Consider the following 6,000-nt stretch of genomic DNA (forward strand, 5'->3'; position numbering starts at 1 on the left):
GGAAGGTATGATTTGTGCATGCTGCAGAAGGGGAGGAGAGCCCCAGCCCTCTCACTTAGAAATGCTCATTTGGCGTTTTCCCATATCCAGAAAAAAATTCTCAGCAAGCTCCTGAGTTTTTGTGAGATTAGTTTTGCTGAGGACTTGTTAGACAGGCACTGTTGTCAGTCTCTGCCATGGACTGGTCTGTTTCTTCCACTCACCCATTTTCTCTCCACATTCTGCACGTCAGTGGTGCAAGGAACAAACATGAGCTAGCGATGAAAAAGCCTTGAAGTTGTTCCAGTGAAAAACAAAATCTTTAATCATAAAATAGACCACTGGCTTAAACCCAACAGTGACATCATGAGTGTTGCAAGCATTACAGCATCTGTCCAGTGCTTATGAAGTGGGTACAAGTGCTGAAGTCATGGCATTTGCATTGATCTGGTGGTCAGGCGGTGCAGGAGGGCAAGCTCATGGCTGCTTGAGAAAGCAGAAGGAAACGCACTGTGGTAATTGGGGCAGAGATGTGAGAAACAAGGACCACGAGTTTTTATTCTACCTCTAACTCTGTTGAGCACAGACAGCATCACACCCTGTGTAAGCACCGCCATCCCTACACGCCTCAGCCTGCTAAGGTCCTGGTTCAGGACTGCTAAGGTCCTTCTTCCAGGCAATGGCACTCACTGGGATGATGTGTCTAAACCGGGCAGCAAAGAGGCCTCTCAGCCTGCCCTCAGGAGGAGGAGGAGGTGGCTGAATTAGCGGTGGCCAGTAGGAAGGGCCATGGGCTAGAAATGAGCTTGAATGAAAAAACAAGATGAGCACAGAGCTGGAGAGGGAGGTGGAGCACAACAAGGTTTTTCTACACTTACAGGAGCTACCCCCAGCCCCACAGTCACCACCACTCTGACCATGACAGGCTCAAGCTTTGAACAAACACAATCCCTTTCCAAGTTCACATAGGCACCTCACAGTCTCCCCCATAGCCCATCTGCATCGCGTGCTTAGGCCCTCTGAATGTTGTATCCATTCACAGAAGGTTTGGATTTGGCCACCACAGCAGGACTTTAAAACGGACTTTACTTCACGTTAAATATATAGCACAGGGACGGTCAATCTGTGGCTTTGTGAAAGGCAGCAGTTTTGGGGTTCTGAAAAGTTTACGTGGCACTGCAGCTGCTGGTGTCAAGAGATCGGTAAGGGTAGCCAGAGGACTACGGAGAGCCTGGGCCCCACTGGTCTCTTCAAACACCATTCAAGGGACGTAAGCTTTTCTCGGTCCCTTACCTCTAAAGCGGCAGCTGCCTACCTTACGTTTCCTGGGCACCCTTCTGCTTTGTCTAGGTTTTTCAAGGCTTTCCTTACTTTCCTCACTATTTTTCACTCACACTGGAAATAAAAAAAAAAGAGGGAGGGCGTTGTCTTTGTAGTAAGCGCACTGAGCATTGGGAGAAACCGAGGACAACCTGAAATTTCCTCTTACAGAAGAGCTTCACAGGAAATACTAGAAAAATATTCTATTTTCTCTGATTAGCTGGGGAGGGAAGGAGGTTTCTTTACTAGTCAATGTGGAGTTCTCTAAACCCGTTTCTCTCCCCCAAGTTAAAGGCATGTTTAACTGCTGGGATATGTTCTTAAGCTCCAAATGTTAAAACACGATTGCAGGAGTTGTTTGTGGCTACCTGCACACAAAATAAAATTAAAACCAAGAAGATTTTTCTCTTTCAGGCTAAGGTATCTCACAGGGAATCAAAGCAAACATTAGCTGATGTACAGAAAACTTCAGTGTTCAACTTTCCAGTAACAGAAAAGCTGGAGAGTATGTGCTGTGTGCCTGGCTGTCTTTACAAAGACATTCTCTCCCATTGCAACCAATTTGAAATGACACCATGGCAAAACCTGAACGCCTGCGCCTGGGGAGCAGGAGGACTAGCCTAGCAGTGTGCTGGGGCGGCTGGAAGAGAGAGAGGCTGATAAGCAACTAACGCGAGTTGGGTTTAGAAAGCACAAGGATGGTTCAGCAAAACACAACAGCCTTGATCCAAAACACTGCTGCCAGCCAGCCAAAAACAAGAGCCTTGCTCCAAAAGAACTGCAGCCAGCGAGTCTCTTTACATTAGTGCTAATCAGCTTTGAGAGGCCCATCATGCTTCTGGTCTTTGTGTGCTTCCTTCCACAGGGCTTGGGTGAGGCTAGAAAAGTCATCAGCTCTGGGAGTAGCAGCATCCAAATAATTACAAGTAGGAGTGAAGTCACAGGGAAGATCAGAACTGGCCAAAGGCTCAAAGCATCTTTTGTAAGAAAAACTGAGAAGACAGACAACAGCTACCACTGACACATCACAGATTTGCTAAAGACTTCAGTGCTTCACCGAGCCCTCCGTAAATCTAACCAGTCACACGCTGACTGCAGCCGTCTCTTGGCAGCACGCACAGCACAGGCAGGAGCAGCTGTATTGGTTCAGACCATAGACCCATTTAGGCCAATGCCCCCTCTCTGCTAAAGTGGCCAGCAGCAGATGACCAGAGAAGAACATAAAAACAGGACAAGGAGGTATAATTAAGTCTCCCAGCGATTTAAAGATCAAAGACTACCTGAGCTAGAGATGAGGTCTTTGCATTTAACACTCCCCAATGGTTTTTCTTACATTAATTTCTCCAGTCCTGTTTTCAATCACAACAAGCATTCAGCCCCCGCAGCACCCTGCAGCAATGAGTTCCATGGATCACTGCTCAAAGAAGCATATCTCCTTTGCTTGGACTGAACGTGCCATCAGCTCATCGTATTTCATGCTCCTACAGCTTGTATTAGAAGACAAAACAAACAGTCCCCTGCTCACTTTTCCCTACCATTCACAATCTTCTAGGTCTCTTGATTTCACCCACAGTCATTTCTTCTCAGGGAGGGTAGTAGAGCTGCCAGCCTTACCCCTTCACTGGGTACACATTGCACCAATTAAGTTAGGAAAATGTGATAATGAGAAAGGCAAATGGCTGCCTTCCACCACTTGATATTGATGCTTTAAAGACAAGTACAAAAACCTATTCCCTATCTGAGATACAAAGCAGATACAGACCTCTCTGTAGCTATCTACACACAAACACACACACTCATTGCATCTCTTAGTTATGCTTTCATTCACAGCACTACTGGAGTTCACATTTACCTTCAAAATAGCTTAGAAACAAGATTAGCCTATTTAAACCATATTTTCCTAACAATACTAACAGATTGGAATCCTTCCTCCTTTACATGGATGCGGCCTTTTCCCGAATAGATCTTTTTGCTCTTTTTCACCCATCTGAAACAAACAGGAAACTAAAAAGGCACCTCGGCCTTTCTCTGACATAATCCTTTTATCATAACACAAATGAGTGTTTTAAAAACAGAAGATTTTAATGCATTCCTTGATGTATTGAATAAGAGACATTTTTTAATGTATTCCTCCTTATTGCAGAATAAGAACCTGATTTCTGTTTAGAAATCCCAGCTTGCTTCATTCAGAAATACCAAACTTCTGCTTTTCTAAATGCTTAAAATCAGCACATTGACCATTCTATAAAAAGTCTCAGAATCACGTGCATTATTTTGATGAATGAATTTATTATACATGTTGTTCTCTGATTTCAAGAAACTGGCATTACATTTTCAATAAGCTTTATCACACATCCCCGACGTAACTGCAATTGTTGAATAATAAAAGGCAGGGCAGTGATCAGATAAGGGGAAGCCAGGACAGAGCAAACTGAAATCACTTTGCCTAAATTGGCAAGAATCAACACAAAACAAGGCTGCATTTAATAGATCGGTTAGAACAAAGCACATAAATCATCTTTTTGAGAGGGGTTAATTTACACCATGTGCCAATTAAGTCAAGTGCAATACATAAGTTATGAATAATCTCATTGGAGTGAAGAGTGTTATATTTGGAAGGAAAATGATTCAACTGAAGCCAAAATTATAATCACCTTCAATAATTACATTTCCAGCATTGTAAATTCTTTTCCATCACAACACTGAAAGCAGTCAATGCTGCAAGTAATTTTCTATTACCATTTACATTATTAAACTCAAACACATTAACCAAACTCTTGTTTATATTTTTTGTCAGTAGTTAATGCTACTACAAATCAGTGATCCTTTGGGTCAGTCTTAGGAAGTACAATTTCATCAGATATTTTTCAATCTAATGAACCCCTGTAACCAAGCCTGGGGTAATCACTTATTTCCCCCATTGTTTTTGTTATCACATCATAAAAATTCCGCAGTGTCTTAAGGCAGTGATGCTTCTGGGAACAGCATTAGCACAGGCATCAGCTTTTCGGGGTGCTATCCCCACCTCTTCCACTGCCTTAAGCAATTCTAGCTCAGACTCACTTTTTCTAGCTGCAGAAAATCCTAAATTGCTATTGCTGCTTCTGCGCACTTCTTCCTTCCACCACAACTCTCTGATTTCTCATGATGAGGCACCTGCTACGATCCAGCCTGTTTCCCTGGCTAATCTTTGATACATTTTTGTTTCTTCACTACTGTGATAGTCTCTCTTTCTCCTGCCTCCCTCCTCCTGTCCTGTTTCTGGCACACTACCCGTGTGGGTGGGGAGGCCACCAGTGAATATTCAGTTCCCTGTGGCAGCTGACCACACGGAGCTGCTCCAAACCCCTTGCGGGATAGACTGTTCCAGCTCCCTTAAAAACAAGGCCCCCGTGGCTAGCAGCCAGCTCACTGTTCTGGATACCTTCCACTTGGAAGGAGGGTGACCCCAGGTAACAATGTTTATTGTTTCCCATTGCTGAGGCTCTGCTAAGACGTCCTGGCTTTCCAGCCCTGCAAGGAATGCAATGCCACCGAAGTGACACTCACCAAACCAAGGGGAGGGCTACAGGAGGGCATTTGCAAAATGACACTATTACTGCCGTTTGGGCCAGGTTATCCTTCCGCTTCATTCTCAAGCTTATATTTGCAGACAGGACTGACGTACAGGCCTGAGACAGTTCACAGTCAGACTAGATCACAGCAGCTTCTGTGGCAGCTCTAGTTAATTAGACAAACTATGCCACACCAGTGAAATACCACGCTTACCTCAGGCTCCACTGCACAACTCAAGAGAACCTCAAAATCCTACCTGCATAAGGCAGCAAGGCCATGCAGCAGGGTAGTACATAGCGACGCGTGGTGTTGCCAGTGCTGAACTAGAGAAGCTGTGTTCCCATGGTGCTGTGTTCACTTGGCAAAATAGTTATTAACCCAAATTGAGTTACAGCAATTATAGAAACACCACCACATTCACACTCAATGATCACAGAAAATAAAAATATTTTACACATAAATCATAAACACCTTCTAAATGTGCCTAGAAATGTAATTGTGAGAGAAACAAGCAGTCAAAAAGAGAGAACAAAGCCTGGACATACATTGAGCTCTGTTTCTCAACTTTCTTGAATCAAGAGGCCACCTTGCCTTTTCAAAAGAAGAAAATGCCTGGACTGCCTTAGGACCCGTGTACTCTGTCAGCTGTAAATGAGCAAGGGATAAACAAAACCTCAGTAGACAGGCAAATAAAATGTTTTGGGTTTACAAAAATGATAAGGTTATTATCGTAACTATGAAAATCTTATGTAAAATTTTAATTGATAGAAAAGCAAATGTGACACCATTTTGCAGATCTCCCCTGAGCCTGCCAGCCTGTGCTGCAGGCAGAGTAAAACTGTGTGAGAGGAGTAAAAGCTTCATACTCTGAGTCTATTCTGAACTCTGTAAGAGAGACTGCAGCTGGATAAGCCTGCTGCCCAGCACGCTGAGCCGTACTAGCTCAGCACCTCCTTCTGCCACCCATTGCCTACTGCAAGCATTTCGGGCAGGAGTCTCCTTTTTGTTCCATGGCTGCTCAGTGCACATAAAGCAGGCCCCTGTCTCACCTCTTCTTCCCCAGGGCATGTTGCTTGCAAATAAATATACCCTAAAAAGTGGCTGAAACCTCAGATAAGTGATGCCTGGGACCTCTCAAATTCTGGG

The sequence above is a fragment of the Gymnogyps californianus genome, chromosome 5 (assembly GCF_018139145.2).
Source record: "Gymnogyps californianus isolate 813 chromosome 5, ASM1813914v2, whole genome shotgun sequence".
Lineage (NCBI taxonomy): Eukaryota > Metazoa > Chordata > Aves > Accipitriformes > Cathartidae > Gymnogyps > Gymnogyps californianus.